The following is a 24,068-nucleotide window of genomic DNA, read 5'->3' as shown; positions in this document are numbered from 1 at the left end:
CTATAGCATCTGCTCCTGGTGAGAAGGATGGCTCTGGCCTGGGGGCGCCCACAAGTTGGTGAGGGATCTCCTGGGTCACTCTGGGAGAGATCATTCCCTTTCCTGGAGTACGTATGGAAGAGGGTATCCTTCCTCTCCAAGGACAAAAGACCCTGCAGGCGCCAGCAAATGGCCTTTCATTGTCAGGGCAAAGAAGTGCTAGCAGAGGGTGCATAGTCTTGTCATTGCTTTTTGCTGTTTACACCATAGATTTTGCCCACTGTGCAGGCATGGGGCTGTTTTTGTGGGACAGAGGGCACTAGTCAGGGCACAGATAGGCTCTAATCTAGAGGAGGGAACAGATCCAAGGTGTGCTGGCTCCTTTAAGATTTGGAGTTTTGAATCCCAGCTGTGCCAAAAAATAAAAGGCAGGAGAGCTGTCACATGGGGCATGCTGACTGCCCTTCACCTTTCTCTGAGGGCTTCCTGAACAGCGGGGGCTGTGAGATTCCCCGTCTGTGGAGAGAAAGTGGGTTAGCACCATTTTACCCTTGCTACCAACACGGTTGGACTTCAGAGAGCAACATAGTGGCTTCTACCTCCACTTACATCAAACCCAGTCCCCCTGTGCTTGGCAAGTGTTTTTGTTACTGGGAAGGATTGACTCTGAGCCAGCACAGCATATCTCTCCCCCAGAGGAACGACACAGGCAGCATGTCACATGCACATGAGTTGAGTCTACTGATCCTATAGTGCCTCACAGCGTCCCCTTCAGTTCTGGTGGAAATAGGACCAGGCTGTATTTTTTTTTTTTTTTTTACTTTCTTTATCTTCTTTGGAATCAGGCTTATATTTTTTTGTTTGTTCGTTTGTTTTTTTCATTTTCTTTTCTCTCTTTCTCTCTCTCTCTTTTTTTTTTAGACCCAAAGACACCTCCAAATTGAAAGTGAGGGGGTGGAAAACTATTTATCATGCTAATAGACATCAAAAGAAAGCTGAAGTAGCCATACTTATATCAGACAAACTAGATTTTAAACCAAAGACCGTAGTAAGGGATGAAGAAGGACACTGTCTCATAATTAAAGGGTCTATCTAATAAGAAGTTCTAACAATTGTAAATATTTATGCTCCTAATTTGGGAGCAGCCAAATATAGAAATCAATTAATAACAGAAAAACTCATTGATAATAATACAATAATAGTAGGGGACGTCAGCACCCCACTTATAGCAATGGACAGATCATTTAAAGATTTTTTTTTAAAGATTTTATTTATTTATTTGACAGAGAGAGAGAGAGACAGTGAGAGAAGGAACACAAGCAGGGGGAGTGGGAGAGGGAGAAGCAGGCTTCCCACTGAGCAGGGAGCCTGATGTGGGGCTGGAGCCCAATCTGTGGCTCGATCCCAGGACCCTGGGATCATGACCTGAGCCGAAGGTAGACGCTTAATGACTGAGCCACCCAGGCGCCCCTGGACAGATAATTTAAACAGAAGATCAACAAGGAAACAAGGGCTTTGAATGACAACTGGAGCAGAGGGACTTAACAGATATGTTCAGAGCATTTCATCCTAAAACAGCACAATGCACATTTTTTTTAAGATTATTTTAAGACATTTATTATTATTATTTTTGAAGACTTTATTTGACAGACAGCGAGAGGGAACACAAGCAGGGGGAGTGGGAGAAGGAGAAGCAGGCCCCCCGCCGAGCAGGGAGCCCAACGCGGGACCTGATCCCAAGACCCGGGGACCACCACCCGAGCCGAAGGCAGACGCCCAATAACTGAGCCACCCAGGCGCCCAGCAAAATGCACATTCTTTTCCAGTGCACATGAAACACTCTCCAAAATAGATGACATACTGGGTCACAAATCAGCCCTTAACTGGTACAAAAAGATTGAGATCATGTCATGCATGTTTTCAGACCACAATGCTATGAAACTTGAAGTCAACTGCAAGAAGAAATTTGGAAGGACCACAAATACATGGAGGTTAAAGAACATACTACTAAAGAATGAATGCGTTAACCAGGAAATTAAAGAAGAATAAAAAAAAATACGTGGAAGCAAATGAAAATGAAAACATGACAGTTCAAAACCTTTGGGATGCAGCAAAGGCAGTCTGTGAGGGAAGTACATAGTAATACAGGCCTTCCTCAAGAAGCAAAAGGAAAAGTGTCAAATACACAACCTAGCCTCACACCTAAAGGAGCTGGAAAAAGGACAGCAAATAAAGCTTAAATCCAGCAGGAGGAGGGAAATAATAAAGATTAGAGCAGAAATCAATTGTATAGAAACAAACAAACAAAAATCCAGTGAAACTACAAGCTGGTTCCTTGAAAGAATTAACAAAATAGATAAACTCCTAGCCAGACTTATCAAAAAGAAAAGAGAAAGGACCAAATAAATAAAATCACAAATGAAAGAGGAATGATCACAACCAACACTGCCAAAACACAAACAATTATAAGAGAATATTATAAGCAATTATATGCCAACAAATTAGGCAATCTGGAAGAAATGGATAAATTCCTAGAAACATGCAAACTACCAAACTGAAATAAGAAGAAATAGAAAATATGAACAGACCCATAACCAGCAAAGAAATTGAATCATTAATCAAAAATTTCCCAACAAACAAGAGTCCAGGGCCAGAAGACTTCTCAGGGGAATTCTACCAAACATTTAAAGAAGAATTAATACTTATGCTTCTGAAACTGTTCCAAAAAATATAAATAGAAGGAAAACTTCCAAAGTCATTCTATGAGGCCAGCATTACCTTGATTCCAAAACCAGACAAAGACCCCACTAAGAAGGAGAATTACAGACCAATATCCCTAGTGAACATGGATACAAAAATTCTCAACAAGATCTAGCTAATTGGATCCAACAGTACATTAAAAGGATTACTCACTATGACCAAATGGTATTTATCCCCGGGCTGCAGTTGTGGTTCAGCATCTGCAAATCAATCAGTGTGATACACCACATTAATAAAAGAAAGAATAAGAACCATATGATCCTCTCAATAGAGGCAGACATAGCATTTGACAAAATAAAGCATCCTTTCTTGATAAAAACCCTCAACAAAGTAGGGATAGAGGGATATAAATTTAAAGATGGTTCCATCCTGAAAAATCTATGGAGTGATAGATAAGAAGCATAAAATAGACTGAGAAGAATCCTGTCATGTTCCACTGGGAGATATATTTTACCCTTCAACAGCATATTAGAAGTGCATGTTTTAAAAATGGAAGCAAACTACACTGTAATTTTCTCCCATAAGACACATTTCTCAGCCATGAGCAGAATTTTGTTCTTGGCAAAGGTTTGGTTTTTTTGCTTTGTATTTTGTTTTGTTTTTTGTGACTGAAAAGTTCATGAGTCTATCTAGTATTATTATTTGTACAAGTAGAAATTGGCACACAAAATTTTAAATCACATGGTAAGAATAAGAATAACTTACTTTTCACAATGGTTTTATTTGGACAAGAGAGGTCATATTTCCCCATAATATTTGCCACTATGTTTAATCATAATTTAAAAATAAACCAAAAGCATTGCTGAAATTATCCAAAAAATTTGAAGTTGAAATACCAAGTATGAAACTTATTGCTAGTCCATGCTGAAAGTTTTGTTAAAAATCAACGCAAAATTATTCCATTTTGAACTACAACAATGAAGTATTAATATTTATTTTCCACTTTTGAAATATACAGTGATACTTCAGTTAACAAAGGCACATTTTTCTTTAATCAGGCAATGTATTTTGAGAAGTACTAGAAAAAAATTCTGCTTGGTGAATGATTGTGAGACTTTGGACATGAAAGTTTTTACTATTTTTTGCTTCATTTCAGACACTAGGAAGTAATAATAATAATTACATATGTAATTATGTTTAATTAATTTAATTATGTAATAAATATGCTTATTTTGCTAACTGCCTCTATTCTCCCTATTATTTATCAAAACTTCATTAAAGTGCTAAAAAAATTATCAGAAACTTATAATATCTCTGCATGGGCAATTATTTTGAGATTTTTACAACTCATGTAGACAGAAATAGGTGTGCTTGAGTCATTAATACTGGAAATGATTCCTGGGCTTTTCCTTAATATTACGACGAAATGTAAATTTATAGAGCTGCCATGACAATTCATAGCTCTCCTGAGCTCAAGAACAGACAAGCTATATATCAAGAGAGAACTGTCAGCCTTTAAACCTTATGGAAGTCATCATAAAGCCCATGCCTCAAGTGCATATTTGTCTCCAAATAAATCAATTGGAAAATGCATAAGTAAATCAAATGAAGTAATTTAACATAGCATCAGTACTGGGACTGATCACTGGGAATGAAGCGTAGATAAGACTTTCAAGAGTTTAAACAATTTAGTGTTGACATGATTTTTTTGAGGTGAACCATCCCCAAAATATCAAGAGTGCCTTGGCACTTGGGACTACAAAGAATAACAAAATATAAAAGTAGGTGATTCTCAAAATGATGGAACTTCAAATCATTTTTAAAAATCTTATTTCAGAAAAACATGGGGATATCTGTCTGGCTTAAATTTACCAATATGTAGGAAAACTATTCACTTAATTGATACGGAAGTATCATTTTTCTTTAATTTATTTCAAGTGTATAACATTCTCCCAATTAATACAATACATTACAAATAAAACCTAGCGGATTTCAGTGGGTTTCTACAGAAACTGCAAAAGTGAAATTATTGTCACCTATTAAAAACATTATTATCTGATGAAATTAATTCTATCACAAAATTTTAGAAAGCATGCAATAAAAACAGATGTTTGAACATGCATTTGGAAGGATTTGCTGATGGGGGCTTTATTTCATTCAGTGTACTGCTAGTTTTTCTTCTACGAAATTAGCGAAAGAGGATCAGATAGGGAAATAAGCTCGAAACCCGAGTTTTTGAAAGATTTTTGGCAAATTTTCATTGGAGGTGTTAGATAACAATTAAAAGAACTAAGAGAATCTCTCAGAATAGAAACACATTTTTAAATACAAGAGCATGATGAAAGCATTCTTATGTGAAAAACAGTTGAGCCTTTTTATTCAATCTTTAAGGACATAGATCTGTCACTTTCATTCCTAGTCTACTTCCTTTTATATAGCAGGCATTTAATAAAGAACTAATAAAAAGCTAAATGATTGAATCTAAGCTTGGTGTGTACAATCATCATTCAATACTTCTTTTTTTCTATTTAAAGACATTCATTGTGACATTGGTACAAAATTACAAAATGGAAGCCAGTTATTGTACAAATTGACATAAATTATAGTATGTTGAACTATTATCTTTTTAGTCGATTTCAGTTGAATGTATGGCTGATAAAATTTGCTGAAGTCTTGGATGAGGAAATTGGAATGACAACTACAGAGCTATCAAAGATGACTTTAAGAAGGTTGATCTTAGCAATTAAATGATGGTATTTGTTAATGAGACAGGCAATGCAAGAGAAAGATGTAGTTGGGGAGGGAAAATCCAGAGTAAAATTTGGGGCATGTACTTTTAAGTTTTCTTTTAGACATGCTAGTGTTGACGTAAATACGACAGTTGAATATACAAATCTAGAGGTCAAGAGAAAGAGTGCAGGTAAAAAAAAAAATTATACATGCTCAACAAAAAGAATGTAGTAGAAGAGAAATGATAGGTAGTGGACTGTGTGGGAGGTTCTTAAAGAGGGAGGGAATAACAATGCTATGTCTATTACAAAGAGAACTAGGATCCGATCATTGGATATGTCAACAAGTGGTTTTTGTGACTTTCAAAAGGGTGGTTTTATTGAAATTGTAGAGTAAAAGTTATTATGTACATTTTCTACCTCATTAAATTTTAAGTTTCTTGGTGACAAGGTTAGTGTTTTTGTTTGTTTTGTTTGCTTTTTAAGGTTAGTGTTTTTTTTTTAAAGATTTTATTTATTTATTTGAGAGAGAGAGAATGAGAGAGAGCACATGAGAGGGGGGAGGGTCAGAGGGAGAAGCAGACTCCCCGCCGAGCAGGGAGCCCGACGTGGGACTCGATCCAGGGACTCCAGGATCATGACCTGAGCCGAAGGCAGTCGCCCAACCAACTGAGCCACCCAGGCGCCCGAGGTTAGTGTTTTTTATCATGATGTTACCCAAGGCAAATTGCATGGTGGTTTCCAAATAAACACTTAATGAATGTTTTAGGAAAATGTATTGAGGGATGTGAAGATGGAAGAACAACTCTTCCCTTCGTTTTCAAACTGATATACTAATTTGCCTATTTTAAGTTTGTCTAAAATTTTTGCAGAATTACAAGATGTTAAATCATTCACTTTATTTTTAAATACTCTCATTGAATGATGATGCTTCTTTTTAAAAAAAAATTATTAATTTGAGAGAGAGAGTGAGTGGGGGGAGGAGCAGAGGGGGAGAACGTTTGAGCAGACTGCCCGCTAAGCACACCAGCACAGGGCTTGATCTCAGCACCCATGAGATCATGACCTAGGTCAAAACCAAGAGTCAGATGTTCAACCAACTGAGGCACTCAGGTGCCCCGACTACGCTTTTTAACAAGGATAAACATAAAAATGCATTTAACACTCATAGAACTTCAGTAATCTTTTCAGGGCTATTTGTAAATGTTTATTTTCCTTCTAGGCAATTTCTTAGATTTGGATGAAATCACTTATTTGACTTGTACTGACCAAAGAATTTTGAGTGATGTTTTATTTCTAAGGCAGTATATGTAATTGACAATTAAAAACTTTTTCTTTAGCCTCTTACAACAACCAACACTTTCCAGATAGCGGCTGCTCCAGCAAACCAGGTCCCAGAGTGAGTCCAGGAGATAGAGCAAAGACTTTCTAGATGACCTGCAATAAAATAAATACAAACAACAAAACAACACAGAACAAAAATATTTATTGTTTGAAGCCACAAAGTTTGGGGAATATTTGCTACCTCAGCACAACCTAATCTATTCTGATTGATAAAAATACAAAGCAAATTTGCTCAAAATGCTTACATATTTAAACTACTTTGCCTAGATGATAATTTGAATTAATATTATACACTGTTTCTCTCAGTATATTTACCTTTCCCTTATTGCTTTCATGTGGTTAGAAAATTTTATTCTTTGTTGCTGTATAAAAAGTATGTGGTAGGGAAGAAATGAAAAGTAGGGTCAAAACATTCTGCTTTTTGTACTTTTTTTTTTTTTTTTTTGAGAGCGACAGAGAGAAAACATGTGTGTGGTGGGGTTGAAGGGCAGAAGGAGAGGGAAGAGAGAGAATCTTAAGGAGGCTCTGCATTGGGCATGGCTCAAGGCAGGGCTTGATCTCATGACCCTGAAATCATGACCTGAGCTGAAATCAAGAGGCTAATGCTTAGCCGCCTAAGCCACCCAGGCACCCCTGCTTTTTGTATTCTAATGCCTTATCTCTTGGGAAAGTGTAGTATTAGTGAAACAGGTAAAAGTTGGGGAGGAAATTTAGAGTCATAAAAATACTACCTTGGAGAAGCATTTATATGTGTGTAGCTTTAGCTTTCCCTCCAAGACAAAAAAAAACCCCAAAAAACAAAAAACAAATTCTCTGGATGACTAGAACAAAGTGTTCACTACATTGGCAGTACAAGAGGGAGACGGAAAGTGAGGGAACTGGTTGCATAGTAGCTTTAGGTAAATGAGATGATTAGTTTTTAAAAATGTATCTTAGGAAATTGTGCAAATACACTGAACTCAAGACAGTGATGAGAGATGGGTTTGCAGAAATATATGTTGCCTGAATATCAGCCCTACTCCTTCAGTCCTCTGGTCTTCTGTAACAAACAAAACTGTGACACAATCTCTTTTACAGATGGGATCATATGTGTGGGGCCAAGTTTATCTGCCAATTCAGTGTAAGAAAGCATTAGATTAAAAGCTATTTAAAATAAGGTTTTAGTTCTTGAATACCTGAATCTGAGTATTGCGGTTGAGATTCATTACTGCTATATATATCGATAAAAATATGTAACACCTTTGATTTGTATTTGTCTAAAACAAACAAATTTGTATTTGTATCTGTCCAAAACAAAGATTGTTATCACACTAATAGAGATAATAATGTCAGTTAAAATTTCTATTCCTGTTAGAGCTTATAACACCTTCTCATAAACATTATCTAATTTTCACAATATCCTCTAAGACTAGTAACATTGCTATGTTTAATTGATTAATGATAAGCTAGATGTATATTTCTTTTCATGTGGAAGAAGGAAATCAGGTAGTGAACAGCAATTTTCTCAAATCTAGGTTTTAGCCAATATTACAATAAAATAAAAAATAGGCTGTTTGAAGATACAGTTTCATAATAGAGAACTCATCTTATCTGTAAGAACCTATTAGATGTGATGAATCAATTTAGCTCTTATAAAAAAAAATGTCTGAATCTGAGGGTATCCTTTAATTTCTACTTGAAGGCACATGAATAGGGATTTAAATAATTTGAAAAAGCCACGCTGGACAGAGAACTTTCAGTGCTCTTCCAACACTTCTTTCTTTGCCTACTCTACACTCATCTTCATTTAAAAAAAAAAAAACCCAAAACCAAAAAACTCCTCCCATTGCTCAGCATATAGGATACCCAAGACCTAGGACACACGATGGGACTTCCCTTGCTCTTCTTCATCCTGGGTCAGCATCTAGTAAGACTTCTCTCCACTTTTTATATGGTTCTTTCTTATCAAACCTAAATCTCAAGGGTAAAGCCACGTGAGACTACTTCTGGGAATCAACCATCTATATTCAGGAAGAAAGAGAAAGCCTCACTTAAATTTATTATTTAAATTTTGTGCTCTAAATATTTAGAATACTATGCATTTGAGTAGACTGTACTCAGTTGTTAAAATTAATACTGTTCCCGATTCTGTAAACAGTCCTTTTGTGTACAGCGGCAAGAGTTGGAACCCCAAGGGAAGTTGGGGTGATGATAAAATATGGGCTCCAAACCTCCACCTTGAAACATGTATATATTGTTTTTACATACTATTCCTTACCATTAAAGAACTCGTAAGTTCTATTCCTGTAATTAAACTATATGTTATATTAGAATTTGGGTCAATAGTGAACACAACAAGTAAACATAAAAAGTGATAATATTTTTTCTGAAGATTTTACTTGAAGAATACTGATGCCTTTACTGCTTTTTAGATAGTATTTTCCATAATCTCTTTCATGGGATTGATCAAGTGCATCTTGCTCCAGCAGGTTATAATTCCGTTTGAATTCCTAGTTGCCATAGAAACAACTGATTCCCAAAACACTTTTTTTTTTTTTAAAGATTTTATTTATTTATTTGAGACAGAGAGAATGAGAGACAGAAGGGTCAGAGGGAGAAGCAGACTCCCTTGCCGAGCAGGGAGCCCGATGCGGGACTCGATCCTGGGACTCCAGCCAGGATCATGACCTGAGCCGAAGGCAGTCGCTTAACCAACTGAGCCACCCAGGCGCCCCCCCAAAACACTTTTTTAACTGAGATTATACTTAAGGGAAAATGATTGTACTAATTAAGATTTTTACATTGGAAACTAAAGACCTTAAAATATTTAGCGGCTATGACAAATTCCACATTTTCAGAGTGAATTTTTATAAAAAGAACATAAAATACTGGTATGTTTATTCATGTTGAATGAAATATTATTTGATCTTACATAGAAAATGACACATTATTTTTCTAAAAATAAGAAATTGTGATTTGTCATATGAATTAAATATAATCATATGGAGCAAATAAGACATTAAGGATAGTGAAGACAATTTCTCTCATCTAGAAAGACAAAGAGTTACAAAGGAACAGGGAGTTATTTTGAGGAAAAGATCTGTCAGTTAAAAGGCACAGCGATACTGTATGTCTCCTAGCATTTTTCTCATAGGCAATCTCACTGACCTGAATATTTACATTACTTTAAATACGGAGGCACAGATTCTATGAGCTAAAGGTGTTAATGGTATCAATTTCAACATAAATGGTTCTCTAAGAATGGTATTAATACAGTAATTTCTACAGCACAAAAATTAGTAAAAATTGCTTTTTAACCATGATATAGAAAAACCTGAAAATAAATTAATTTTGGAAAATTATGGCAACTTTTAAATAAATTATAGTACAGCCCCTCTGGGATAGCATATGGCCACTGAATGGATTCTTTCAGCATGCTTGTAATAACATGTATAATGGGTAATAATTCAAAAACTAATGTGCATTTTTTTCTACTGCCTTTTTTGAATACATGACCTTTACCCTGGTTCAACCAATTTGTCCTTTACAAGAAAATCACAAGACTATTTTCTTGAGAAACAGTGTTTAAACAATTCTGTCTTCCTATTTGAGCTTCACAAACTGGTCTGGGGAGTTATATGTAATAAAAACGTTCAAATTGGAAGGAGAGGAAATTTCCCTTTTCTGGGGAAATTTATAGTAGAAAGAAGAGAGATGTAGGTGAATCAAATATTTAGATGTGTTCTCTTTTTTCTTCTTTGAGTTTCAGATTGAGATGCAGATGTTAGCTAGGATGAAGGTAAGACAGTGCCACACTCCCCTAATTAAGAATTACATATATATATGTATTATAGACTGTTACATGTCAAAGTGGGGAAGTCAAAGTCTAATGAAGGGGACAAAGTTATTTTCTTAGAGAGGCAGAAAGAGATAGAGGGAGAGCAAGCAGAAGCTGAGAAAAAGAAACACTAGCAAGTATTCCCACTTTCAGGGTGAGGTGGCCACGCTGATTTGAGAGCCAGCCAGTTTGCCTCTTGGCTAGCCACAGGTAGACTTGTTGACCACAGAGCCAAGGTGACAGGTGGACCACTGGGCTAGGAAGCTAAATGAAGGATGTGACAGACTCAGAGCCTACAGCTAGGAAGGCCTGAGGAGAACCAAAATTTGCAAAGGCAAGCTAACAATTGCATTCTAAGATTTTGCCTGAGTGAAGTAATAATGAGTTTACAAGTTGCTGATGTCCGCATCAGAGGCCTGCAAGAAAGCCTGTGACTAGACGATGCTTTTAACACTCCAAAACATTTATTTAACTTGGATTTCCACTTAATCACCTCTCATTTAATAACACTGTTTGATGCCCCCCATTTTTGTAACTAACCCCCACCTTTTAAAAAATTAGAAGAAAATATGTTCCCCCCCTTGTGGAAACAAGGGCTCTAAGTTAAAAACAATGGACATGGGGAAACACAGATAAGATCTTAATCCATCCTTAAAAAATGTTTGCAATCCTCAGTAGGTTGGATCTCCTTCTATCTATTCTCTAGCATTGTCTTTGAAAAAGTAAAAATATAAGGGAAAAACTGAGAATGTTAGCTACATTTTTTTGCAGGCTTCAAATTGGACTGTCTTCATGCTCACTACTTTTTCCTGTTAATTCCTCTTTTCAAATCATTTTAATCCCTTTAAAATTATTTTTTAGAAATTATCTTTTTCTAATTGATGCTATTTGTATTTTCTTCATTTTATTATAGTTTCTTCTTCTCTTTTGTGCTACTTATTTCTGATTTGAAGACCGCATGTTTGTTTTAGAACATTTAGAAACTATCAACACATTATACATATCAAAAAGAGAAATGAAATTATCAAATACAGTGGTTAGTATTTTAATGTCCCTTCTTCCAGTTCTTTTACTTATCTGTGCGCAAATTTATAAATACAGACACTGCTATATACATGGTTTATATGTATGTCTAATATTCCATCATATCTATGTATAAATTTTTAGATGAATTCTGAAGATATAATTTATTGAGACATTTTGGATGAGTTGAAGTTTAAAAAAAAATGGTAACAGTACAATTGAATTCCTATTATGTGATTATTTTCGGAAAAAGGGGTCTTAGCAGAACACTGATTTTCCCGACTTACTATAAGGACCATTTCTTAACATTTTCTTAACTCTAATTAGAAATAAAATAAAATAAAATAAAATAAAATATATTTTTTAAGGTTTCTAGGTAATGATACATCATGTGTCAATTAATCCAGGCAGTTTCTTATATGGAAGAGAAATTTAGAAAGCTCTCTATACCACACCCCACCACCCCTTCTCAAAAGGGATAAGCATGGAGAATTCTCTTTTTCAGATTAGGAAAATATAATCACCTAGGGTTCTTTATACTTGTCAAACACATGCTTTATAGCTGATCATTTATTTTCCTGCCTATGCAATATGACAAAGAAAAATGAGTGTTGGATTAAAGAAATCCCTTGGTAGTAGAATGGTCTATTTATTTAGCTGATTAGAAGCATGAAAAACAGACAAACTAAGAATGTAGAAAGGCAAAATAGACCTCTTATATCTGAGGAAAGCTACCGAAAGACAATTTCAACTCAATACAAATAAAGGAAAAGATTGTGGCGAAGGAGACAAAACATGACCTGCAAAAATTTGGCCCACAACAAATTAAGTAAATAATTATAATTACCACTAGTTATTGAATAATTACTACAAGCCAGGTACTGAGCACATTTCATATCATCTAATTTATCTCTACAACAGCCCTATAATACAGGCACTGTTAATCCAAATTTATATGAAGAAATGAAGCCTGAAGGTAATTTGTCCAAGATCACTGCTAGCATTTAGCAGACTTAGGGTTGAAATCTAGGTCCAACTGAGTGAGTAGACAGTTCCCTTCAATGCAGTATTCTGTTCCCCACAAAGGAACAATGAGAATTGGCATCCCAGGAAAAGATGAGGAGTGATAATAGCAAAAAATTGTTACATGGAACATTGATTGTTATTCAAAAACACATTTAAACATAGTTTCGTTTAAAATACATTTTAGCTGTTTCCCTAAATTAAAAAAAAAAAAACTATTAAAAATAAAACATAGGGCGCCTGGGTGGCTCAGTTGGTTAAGCGACTGCCTTCGGCTCAGGTCGTGATCCTGGAGTCCCAGGATCGAGTCCCACATCGGGCTCCCTGCTCAGCAGGGAGTCTGCTTCTCCCTCTGACTCTCCCCCCTCTCATGCTGTCTCTCACTCACTCTCTCTCCAATAAATAAATAAAATCTTAAAAAAAAATAATAAAACATAAATATTTCTTTTTCTGAAAAGCAGCTGGGATTGCTTATCTCACAGGATTAGATATAGTAAAAATAAGACATGAAAATGAAGGTAAAATGCTAATTGCAATTTCTGGTCCAGAGTAACTAAATATTCACAAAATAATCAATGTAATGATATCATTGTTATAATTATACTGGCTTTGATACATCAATTTTATCCAAGTTTGCCTTAAATGTTTAAATCCTTGAAAACTTGATTATTTATGAACAAATACCCCCAAGTTTCTTAAAATATTTCACAGCAATAGATTTTTACTATTTTTCAATTTTTTTTTGAATTCTGTCCATTACATATTTTCCTACACAATTACTAACATATAAAGGTATTTTCTTAAGTTATTCCCTCTCCTTTGAAAACAAAGAAACACAGTTCTGTTATTTATATATATTATTAATTTGATTTAAGAAATGAAATGCCCCTTCTGTATCTGTCACAGGATTTTTACATTGAAATTTTTACTTGTCCTATACAGTGATTCAAGTTTATACATTATAGAGCTATCTCTAAAATAGTCCTTATGGTCATCAAAGAAAACATTAATCTAACCCATGTGTATCATTGATTTATGAGGTCTCTTCAGGAAGAATATATAATGAGATGCAAGCAATTGAAAATTCAAACTGAATTAAGAAAAACCCATTAAAATAAAGTTGGTTAAGAAATAGAAAACATCTATAACAAGAAGTTAAAAGGGGTTAAAATGACAGAGGTAATAACAAAACAGGCAAAAAAAAGTTATGATAGGAAAAATCAGCCAAAAAAAAAAAAAAAGAAAAGAAAATATTGCTTCCAGAAGTGATTTAGAGACAACAGGTTTAGGTAAATTAAAGGTAAAAACCCCCCCAAAACCTATGATTTTTATTTTTTTATTTTTTTTAAAGATTTTATTTATTTGACAGAGAGAGACACAGCGAGAGAGGGAACACAAGCAGGGGGAGTAGGAGAGGGAGAAGCAGGCTTCCTGCTGAGCAGGGAGCCTGATGCGGGTCTCGATCCCAGGACCCTGGGATCATGACCTGAGCCGAAGGCAGACGCTTAACGACTGAGCCACCCAGGCGCCCCAAAAACCTATAATTTTTAAAATAAATATGTAAAATAATTACTTCACTAGGAATAACATTTAATAGTTAATAATGATGCTAAATAAGACTTCCTTCTAGGAACCATATCTAAGGCTTCTAATTCTTGCAAATTTTGTTTTAATTATTATAAAAATTATTAATTTTTTAAGATTAGACAATATGTATATTGATATAATTACCATGTAAATCACAAGGTTTTCAGCTAAATGTGAATTTCAGACAATGAGTGAATAATATTTTAGTATAAATAAAAATAAATATATTATTTGGGACATGATAACTGGGTGTACTGTATTTCTATTTGCTATCTCTGGCAAGCTTATATAGGAGTCAGGCTACACAGCAGTGAGTTATATTTCAGTATAAATTTGATGCTTCACTAATGGTTAAGGACCGTATTTCATTATTTTTTGTTTATTATTTATATATTGTCATCTGTAAATGAATTGAGGTACCATATATTAAAAGCAATCTATTTAAGAGTATTGGGGGTCTCTCTTTACCAGAAAACCTAAAATATATATTTTAGGACCAGATGTATAATATAATTTAGAGAAACACAATGTACCAAAGATTTAGGCAAAATATGATAAGGCAAAGTCAACACTACAATGAATATTAGAATTCAAGTCATACAGGACCCATATTACAGGCTAAGCAAATGAGAAGATCAAATATCTGAGCAGGAGGTAAATCAAAAATCACCCACACAGAGCACCTGGGTGGCTCAGTCAGTTAAGTGACTGTTTTTGGCTCAGGTTATCATCTCAGGGATTCCTGGGATCAAGCCCCGAGTCGGGGGGAGGGTTCGTCTCTCAGGGAGGTCCCTGTTTAGCAGGGAGTCTGCTTCTCCCTCTCACTCTGCCCCTCCTCTCCCACTTGTATGCACTCTCTCTCTCTCTCTCTCCCTAAATAAATCTTTAAAAAAAATCACCCACAGATTCCAAAGGATACAATGATAAAACTGATTTATTGCACTGAAATAAAATTCCAGAGCTCAGGCAGATAAAGCAGGTAAAAGTCACTGGAGCCTAAGAAAACAGCATGATCAGCCAGAGTCAAGGCCAAATCATGACAATTTCAGCCCCAAAACAATCTCAGGATAATAGGTTTGTAATCCCAAGTGAAAGTAGATAGTACAATCATTAGATTTAATTGCAAGAGTCTAGTAGTAATAAACGGTGTAGAATTTTAAAGGAAAGGATCAATCTTGACAGTGCAGGGACTAAATTTAATAATATAAATTTATGCACATAGTGGTTCATATGTGAGTATGAAGACATAATCTTTACTGGGAACATCAAAAGTTTAAAAATAAAAATATGAAAGAAATGAGCTCATTTTGAAAGAAAAATTGAACCAATTGTTAATTTAAAAATACTTATTTTAGAAACTACTATATGTACAGAGGATTAGAGTTATATTGGTGAGCAAAACAAATGTGGTCCCAGCTTCCACAGAGTTTATAGTTTAGCATTAACAAACTGTAGCAAGTGTCATAACATGAAAGAAAATTAACAGAGTGGTAATTTAGCATTTGACTTAGAAGGGTATTATGAGTTGCAGAAGATTACACTGAGGAATTGAGTGTTAATCTGTGTATATAGACGTCAACAGAGGCTTGATGATAAAGCATCTTGTAGTCAATGCTAAGGATTGTTAAACTTCATCCCCAAAACAAAGAAGGGTCTTTGGAGGACAGTAAGGAAAATTCACATAGTCATATAGAGGTGAGAATCAGAGCTGAGGGGAAGAGTTTGATCAAATATCCAGTTTTAAGTGACAAGGTATACCCGTAGGAATACCAAAAAAAGGATTGTATATACTAGGGCTCAAATATGTGCAAGCCTAAAATTATTTTGAAGCCATTGTTCTTCTTCAATTACTTTTACTGAGGAAGAATGAAGGAAATCATTCTCAATGATCATTGAAAGGAATGGAACTATCTAAATTGCAGTGTTAGAAATTGTGCAATACATTGCTTTATCCATCTGTGCATAGAAAATAGTTTGCAATATTAGAATGAAAATGATGGAAAATACATTTTATTTTTATTTGCAAGAGTCTAGTAGTAATAAATGGTGTAGAATTTTAAAGGAAAGGATCAATCTTGACAGATTTTGAAAATAGATTTTTTTTCCCTTAAACACTTCAGAAACACTGGTTATATAATGGTCAGTTTGGTTCTTTTCCATTCAAGATAGAGCATTCTGAACATCTTTCCTAACTCAGAGAAGAAATGCAAATATTATGGTTTCTTTTACATTCACATGAGGACATATTTTCTAAAGGGATAGATACAGATAAACGGTTACAATTAAAAGACTGCATTAGGAAAGGAAGACAGGGAGGGAAGAGGGGAAGAAGGGGAGGGAGGCAGGAAGGGTAAATATTGACACATTGAAAAAGTATTTGAATTAACTATTGGTTTTTTTTTTTAAATTACCTCCTGCTAGTCTAAAGTTTGTGTTTTGTTTCTCTTTCTCGCTGTACTTAGCTAACCCTTATGGCTGAGGTTATTGAATGTCTTAAATTGTAACCACCTATCTCTTGAAGACTTATCCTGTTTTTAAGCATACTTGGAACAATTGTGAAAAATGATGTTCTGATACATGAGGAGGGACAAGATATATTTATGTCAGATTGCTATGAATATTTCTGCATCCAAATCAAATGAGCTACTTCCAAGTCCTGATTTTATGTTAAGTCTGTAGCATGCAGCCCAAAAAAAAATATAAAGACAAATCTAGTAAAATATACACGAGGTACGTTAAATTAATTACTCTTTTCTCCAAAATGCCATAATGTAGAAGCAAACATCAAATACAATCAAATCACCAAAGATTGTTTTATCCATTATACAAAAAGAACAAGATTAAATAGTAAATGGAAATCAATCACTTATTTTACGTGAGAGGTTTTCCCCTATCTATAATGTCCTCATTCTGCTCTCTGCATTTACCAGGTGTTTTGTAGAAGTTTTTCAGTGTTAATGATTTAATAGGTTGGCTTCTATCCTTCCAGATGCTTTTACATGCTTAGCAGTCATAAAGTGTTGTTTTGGTTCTCCCCAAATTTACATTTCTTCCATATAGTGCATATTTTGGGACACTGACTTTCGCACAAATGAGTTCCAATTCTATTTTGAAGACAAACCTCCCACTTCATTGTTTTTGTTACCCTCATTTTAGGATACACATTTTAACAGGTATGTCAACATAGAAAAAAATGGAATTATGCAAACAATTTGGGAGTCAGATGGTATTTCTTTAAAAAATGTATGTTGAGGGCGCCTGGGTGGCTCAGTTGGTTAAGCGACTGCCTTCAGCTCAGGTCATGATCCCGGAGTCCCTGGATCGAGTCCCACATCTGGCTCCCTGCTCAGTGGGGAGCCTGCTTCTCCCTCTGACCCTCTCTCCTCTCATGCTCTCTCTCACTCTCTCTCTCTCTCAAATAAAAAAAAAAAAGAACTTTTAAAAAAAAATGTATGTTGAGATTCTGAATGTCATGTTTGACTACTGAAATCCCCCCCTTATCCTAGGATAAATTGTTCAGTTTGTATTTTCACGTTGCCTATATAGTTAAAACCCAAGGATCTAGAAAATAGCTTGCAATATTGCAATTTTCCCCCCTGATTTCTATAAATGGATTTTAAGGATTATGAAGTTCTTTGTTAACTTCTTTAACTCTTACATTCATTAAGTTACCATTAGTGCTACTCAGAGATGCTTGTGCCTTCAAGTTAGTTTGAATTAAACCCTAAGAACTTAATGGTGAGACAGTGGAATAAATATCATTGTCTATTTAGCCAATATTATGTCTCTCTCAATGGTACAAAATGAATATTTTAAGGGAGGCTTGGAAGTGTCCTTCAAGGAAACATTTTTGAAATTGTAGAGAGCACATTGAGTTGTACTACCTCCTTGTTACCATTTGGAATGAAGAACTCAATTAGTGGGGGAAAAAAAGACATATGAGGATGAGAAAGAGGAGAGTATATGGCAAAGAACAGTTAGAAAAAGAGGTAGGTGAAGGAGATCAATAAGTGTAATAGAGTCATGTGATTGATTTCCTATAAAATTTCTGTAGTGTCTATAGTACATGCAAAAACAAACCACACTCTAATTGTCAAGAGAATTGAAATTATCAGCTGTATTAGGGTTCTCCAGAGAAACAGAACCAATAATATAGATGCTGTAGATAGAGATAGATACATACATACATACAAAGACAGCAAGAGAGAATGAGAGATAACAGAGATATAGAGCTTTATTATGAGGGACTGGAGTATGGATTATGGAGGCTGAGAAGTCCCACAATCTGCTGTCTGCAAGCTAGAAACCCAGGAAAACCAGTGGTGTAGTTCCAGTCCACACACGAAGGCTGGAGAACCAGAGGAGTCAATAGTGTATGTCCCCATCTAAGCCTGAAGACCTGAATCCGGGAGCACCAATATCTAAAAGCAGAAGAAGATGGATGTCCTAGCTCAAGCAGAGACCTCATTTGCCCTTCGTCTGCCTTTTTTGATCTATTCAAACCCTCAACAGCTTGGATGATGCCCATGTGTCTTGGTGGGGGTGATCTTTCATCAGTGTATGGATTCAAATTCTAATCTCTTCTGGAAACACCCTCAAGGATCAGACAGATCCAGAATTAATGTTTTTACAAACTATCTGAGCATCTTTTAGTCTAGTCAAGTTGAAACACATGAGATTAACCGTCTCAGCAGTAGTCCAAATTTATATGGTGTGATGTTATTTACACCTTGTATAATCTTTTCAAATTGCTCAATACAAACAAAACATCTCCTGAAAAAGCCTGATACATAAAAATCAGAGAAAAGAAAAGATGAGGTTAAAGCTGAGGCAAAGTAAATACCTGGAAATAGTTGTTGTGGAAAGTAGAAGCAATTTGTATATATACATATAGTATATATGTATAAATTTATAATATATACAAAGAGCAACAGATTTATATATATATATATATATATATATATATATATGTATATATATATATATAACTAAACATTTAACTAAAATTTTGAACATTTAACTAAAATTTATTGAATGACCAGACATTTTAAGACCAAGTGAGGAAGATAGGCTAAATGTCAACTTTCATGAGGCTTACTGTTTAGGACTTCAGTAAGCTCTAGGAAGATAAGATATAGCCACAAGAACCACAGGTACATCTATGGTAAAGGTATGCTAAGTTAAAAAGATGGGGATGAAATATCTGGCTTAGTGAGAAAAGGAGAACAATGAGCTCTGACATCAACAAGATGGTAGAATAGGAGGTTCTAGTCCTCATACTCCCTCATAAAACACCAATTTAAACAACAACCTATGGACAAGAATGCCTTTATGGAAATTCAGAGGTTCCAGTACTTCAGTGGAGCAAAAATCCTGAGAATAGATACATTGAAGAGAGTAAGAAATTGTTTCACTTTACTTCTTGGTCTGATTTCTCCCAGGAGGGAAAGTGAGAGTGAAGTGCCTGCCCAGCTTCTTCAGCCCTGTGGGATATTGTTCAAAAAGTCCACTTATGTCTTACCTGACCCAAGACACTAAGATCAGCACAATTGAATAGTCTGGAGACAGGAGGAGAGAAAAGTGGCCAAGATTCACAGCAAATAGTGTGTGGATCTCAACAAACAGCTGCAGATCCTATTAACTGACTTATGGACTCCACCAAGAACCTCGTGCACAAAATTTATAAGGCTGCCTCATGGCGGGGAGGCCCCCACGGCCAGTTGATAAACACCCCTGGCACTCTGCATGGTTCCCTTCTGGCAGGTACCCCATAGTGTATGCCTCATGAGTATGAGTTTGAGCCCATGAGTATGAGCCTCCACAGATGGCATGTGTGAGGACCTTCAGATAGCTACAGATATAAGCAGTGAGCTTGACCTTGCTGGGTTGGGAAAAGATGCACAACCTTGAACTCTTCAGGGCACAGACTGAGGAAAAATAAACTATAGGCTTCTCAAGCACTAAGCTTGACTTTGTGAAATTGAGAGAGGGGCACACAATCCTAAGACTTCCTCCCAAGACAAGAATAAGAAGAGTAGAGCTGGTACACTCATAGAAAAGGTCTGAGAGACCAATAATAATATTTACTAGCTAATAACATAAAATAAAATAAAATAAAATAAAAGAGTTACCAAATACTCTGAACTTAGGTAGCTGATACTCTGCTAAGTGTATGCATTACCTAATTAAATCTTATCAATAACCTTGTGCAAATGATATGATACCTCATCTTATAGATGAGCAAAATGAGCCTCATAAATGTGACATTACCAGACAATGGTCATACACCTAAAAAGGGAAAGCAAGGAGACTTGAAGACAAAACATGAGAATTCAAAAACTTTAGTTTCAATTTCAGTAACATATAGCTTCAAATAATTGTAAATCTACATTTGATGAGATTAGCAAAAAAGAAGAAACAATTCTGATTAGGAGTGTCTATTGGAGTCTTCTATAATGGAGTAGATTGGAATTTGTTGTTCAGGTAATGGGAAGTCATTGGAGTCTTTAAAACAAGGAGCAGACATAATCAAACATTTTACTTAAAGATTGTATCATGTCATCATATTTTATCATATACCGGAAGTATTAGGGGCATAAGTCATAAAAGTGAAAGAAAGGTAACACAGAGAAGAGTGTTGATTGTGGCAACTGAGGGAGAGGAGAGAAATATGGAACCCAGAGCCCTGGCATGAACAGGGCAAAAGGAGGAAAGGATGCCTGCTATCCAGGAGATAACTTTTTCTTTCAGGTAAATAGCTGGTGTTTTATGAGACTCCTCTCACTGATGACTAAAAAAACTAGTTTATCCTGACCTGTGGTATTCCTAAGTTCAAAATTGACAGGATTTAGGTCAGAAAAAAAAAAAAAAAGAAAGAAAAGAAAAGAAAAAAATTGCCTCTTGAGTTTATCTGTACCTTTTTTTTCTTTATATTTGTAGCAAGAATTACTATCAAACTCTATTCATTGGGCCAGAGACCCTTGTGGTGTTAGTGAAGGCCTTGCCCCTCATGTAGCACACTTCTTACACTTGTGAGTTCATTGACCAGTATCTGTATCGTTTTTTTTTCTTTTTTTATAAAACTATCATCTAACTGATATTTTCTGTGACATTTGGAATTAAAGCTCTTAAATCCAAGGAGTTGGGGGGGAGAGGCTATATTATATTATGTTTAAGAAGTTGGTTCCAGATTCAGTTTCTGGTTGCAATCTCCACTGAACCACGTACTAACTGTATTGCCTTGAGAAGGTTACTGGCTATCTCTAACTTCAGTGAAACTACAAATGGTTGTTGTGAAGATTAAATGAAGTAGTGTGGAACAAGTAATAAGTTTATTGTTGGCACAGAGTCACAGCCTAAAAATGTTGGAGATACTCTTTTCAGTATGTATGTACACTTAATCCATTTTTTCTTGAGTTTAAAATATATTGACTTTCGGTGTTATGCACAAACAATGAATCATGGAACACTTCATCTAAAACTAATGATGTAATGTATGGGGATTAACATAAGAATAAAAAAAAAATAAATAAATAAAATATATTGACTTTCAATGTATCAACAACAAATAATGATGTATTGATTCATTCAACAAATATTTATCAAGTGTCTATATACATAGCGGTCACCAGTAACAGAATTTTTTTTTTTAAAGCAAAAAATTATATTTTTATTTCTTGAGTATTTATAAAGTTAGTCACCGGGAAGGACTTCCAGAATGGCACTGTAAATACCTCTGGAATTCTACTCCTTTTTAAAAGCAGTGGTAACACTGGCAAAAACTGCCAAAATCTTTGGTACTCTGGAAGTTAACCAAAGGCTTATAACAATATAAGAAGCTGTAACAATATGAGAGGCTGTTTTAAAGAAAAGCAGCTGCAAAAAGAGAAGTGAGTGTTACAGCAATTTAAGTTGTCCTATTTCCATCCTCCCATTCTCAACATCATGGTAGTCTCAAAAAATACATACATATATACATACATATATAAAATAAAAGAACCTGACAATTACAGCACCTGTGAAACCCAGTAGTTGAGCACCATTGGAGGATGAAGAGCAGGTGACTGAGGAGGAAATAACAGGACAAACAAGAGGCCTACCAAAAAACTTAAACCTGGAGAAAGAGATGTCCATATGGAACTCTGAAATCAGAGATATATTCCTGGAAATCTAGAAGTCTTTATGCACATGCAGGGTTGTGGTCATGCCCAGGAATGACCTGCGAAGGCCGTTGTCTTTTCATCTCTTGCTGTCTTTGAGGGTTTGCATAAGCAGGAAGTGAAAAACAGGCAAAGATGGAAACTACATGATAGAATCTTGAAGATAGGATCCAAGAGAAACATAGAACCCCTCAGAAAAAACTAGAAGACAGCGGTTTAAGGAATTTATGGAAAACTGTCCAATCATTAGCAGACAATTAAACTAACTTAGCAGAGACTTCAATGGCATGCATGTCTTTACAGAATGTAGGAAAGTTGTCAACAGCAGCGTCATGAAAACAACAAATAGCAACAAAAAGAAATCTTGGAGAAAGAAGTGGAGGATATGATTTCAAGAGGTGCTAGATTTTTTAAAAATGTGTAGGTCCCAACAAAAACATTAAAGACACTCAAAAGACAGGAAAGCATGATCCATACATGGAGAAAAAAGTCAATAAAACTGTTCATGAGATGCCCAGATGTTGGAATTACTAGAAAAATACATTAAAATCAAAATTAGTTTATTGAAAATAGAAATAAAGTATGGGGCGCCTGGGTGGCTCAGTCGTTAAGCGTCTGCCTTCGGCTCAGGTCATGATCTCAGGGTCCTGGGATCGAGCCCCGCATCGGGCTCCCTGCTCAGAGGGAAGCCTGCTTCTCCCTCTCCCACTCCCCCTGCTTGTGTTCCCTCTCTTGCTGTGTCTCTCTCTGTCAAAATAAATAAATCTTAAAAAAAAATAAAATAGAAATAAAGTAACAAAACTTTACCTTAGCTATTTTTTTAAAGAGTAGACTCAAATCACTAAAATCAGTAATAAATAAAACAGGGTAAATTACTTCCAACTCTAGGAAATGAAAAGGATCATGAGAAAATATGAATAATGTGTGTAATAAATTAGATAATGTAGCTGATTTGAAAAATTTCTTTGAAGGCAAAAATTACCAATACTGACTCGAGAAATATAAAATCTGACTAGACCTAAAACATTTTGAATTAATAATAAAAAACTTCCCAAAAAGAAAACCTACTCTCCAAGGCGATATAAGATTCAAAGTAATCCCTCTAAAATTCCAAATGGCTTTTTGCAGAAATTGATAAGCTGATCTTAACATTTATATAGAAATGCAAGAGATTCAGAATAGTCAAAACAACATTACAGAAGAAAAATAAATTTGAAAATTTAAATTTTGAAAAATGAAGACTCACATTTCTTCAAAGCTTTGAAACTACAATAATCACGACATGGTGGTGCTGGCATAATGATATATAAAACAATGATAGATTTGAGAGTTCAGAAATAAATCTATACATATATGGCCTATTGATTTTTGACAAGGATGTAAGACAATTAAATAGGAGATAAAATAATTTTTTAAAATAATGAGACAACTGGATATCTGCAAAAGAATGAATTTAGAACAATATCTTAAATCATATACAAAAATTAATTTAAAGTGGATTATAGATTTAAATTTAAGAGAGAAAACTAAAATTTTTAGAAAAAAATATAGGGATAAACCATGTGGCCTTGGATTAAACACAAAAGATAAAATACATTAAATATCATCACAATTTTAAAAATATTTTGCTTCAATAGATACAATCAAAAAGGTGAAATTACAAATCACAGAATAGGAGAAAATATTTGCAGATCATATATCTGATAA

General features: G+C 35.1%; 1 non-coding gene across 1 annotated transcript; it reads right to left on the bottom strand.

Annotated features, from left to right (window-relative positions):
* Positions 1–21,133: 21,133 nt before the first annotated feature.
* Positions 21,134–21,283, bottom strand: LOC123325620. Its single transcript, XR_006540551.1, has one exon. It is a non-coding gene; the product is annotated as a small nucleolar RNA SNORA62/SNORA6 family (small nucleolar RNA).
* Between the last annotated feature and the right edge of the window lie 2,785 nt (positions 21,284–24,068).

The sequence above is a fragment of the Neomonachus schauinslandi genome, chromosome 8 (assembly GCF_002201575.2).
Source record: "Neomonachus schauinslandi chromosome 8, ASM220157v2, whole genome shotgun sequence".
NCBI lineage: Eukaryota > Metazoa > Chordata > Mammalia > Carnivora > Phocidae > Neomonachus > Neomonachus schauinslandi.
Note: the sequence above shows the minus strand (reverse complement) of the source record. Positions and strands in the feature narration are given on the sequence as shown.